The sequence below is a fragment of the Papilio polytes genome, unplaced genomic scaffold (genome assembly GCF_000836215.1).
Source record: "Papilio polytes unplaced genomic scaffold, Ppol_1.0 DF821559.1, whole genome shotgun sequence".
In the NCBI taxonomy this organism is placed as follows: Eukaryota; Metazoa; Arthropoda; class Insecta; order Lepidoptera; family Papilionidae; genus Papilio; species Papilio polytes.
Genome location: NW_013527645.1, coordinates 1 through 1,176, shown reverse-complemented (window position 1 = coordinate 1,176; position 1,176 = coordinate 1). Strand labels below are relative to the sequence as shown.

The 1,176-nt window shown below is 39.8% G+C and overlaps 1 long non-coding RNA gene across 1 annotated transcript; it reads right to left on the bottom strand.

Annotated features, from left to right (window-relative positions):
• On the bottom strand, positions 1 to 1,170 carry LOC106108373. The gene is made up of 3 exons (XR_001225928.1): positions 866 to 1,170; positions 451 to 508; positions 1 to 49 (listed from the first exon to the last, which is right to left on the bottom strand). It is a non-coding gene; the product is annotated as an uncharacterized LOC106108373 (long non-coding RNA).
• Between the last annotated feature and the right edge of the window lie 6 nt (positions 1,171 to 1,176).

The following is a 1,176-nucleotide window of genomic DNA, read 5'->3' as shown; positions in this document are numbered from 1 at the left end:
CCGCGACTGCCCCGCGCCCACGCCGCCCTTGTTGTAATTCTTCCAACCGCTGCAGAATATCATAATTATAAATACTAATATGAAAAATAACGTTTTACCCATAAAACATAGACAAGTATCAGGTGCCTGTAATGCAGGTCATGGGTTGGAATCCTGTCTTGTACCGATGTGATTTTGGTTTGTCGAATTTTATATGTATATTTATCGAATATTCTTACAGTTACGGACAACATCGTAATGTCTCCGATGGAAAATACAAAAGATGTGTGAAATCAATCCATACCAGGTTAGTGGGATTGACAATGGTTTTAACAGTAACTTAGGGTACACTCTGAGTCCCTAAGTGGGATGTAAAGTAAATTAGTGTTTTAACTCTCCCCTGATTAATATAATCGACTTTATTCTGCTTATTAGTTTAAATATCTTTAATATAAAAACATAATACGTTACCTGCCCCCTCCAGTCTTAGCTTGTTGCGCGACATACATAGTGGCGGCATTGTACAGAGCTGCAACAAACAGCTTGTGTTAAACCAAACATTGTGCTCTCACAACACACTTCAAATACAAATACAACAACGATATTTGCAAACACATGCATTAAGCATCAAACAACAAATGAAACAAATATAGCAATACATACCATATATTGACTATAAAAGAAAAAACTGTGTGTATATGCAAAGTCTAACTATTCAGTTAAAGGCTACACACAAACAATTTTAACTGATCAGCTCGTACTGATCAATTTTTTTTAGTAATAGAGGATTTTTATGTGGGAGGGGGGATAAATATGGGCGCTGTCCGAGGTGTAAGTGGGAGCTTAATTTATCATAAATGTGATCAGCAATATGTACCATACATACGTTTGGCGGGCTGCGCGGCGGGCGCGCTGTAGGGCTGCGTGGGGTACGAGGTGGCGGCCGTGGTGGCAGTGTACACACCCCCGTAGGCCTTCGCCCCGCCACCAGCGCGCGCACCGCCCTGCACCTATATCGTCACATTTGTACTACCGTAATCATCACTTATACTATTGTGTGGATAAGTAACCTATAGTTTTGTCGATAAAAAGCATGTATGTCTATTTTAGTCTAATAAGAAACATCAAAAGATCTTTCAATCGTAGCAAACTGGCAACTCTCCAAAAGAGTGTCATTCTAACATTAATCACTGTTCT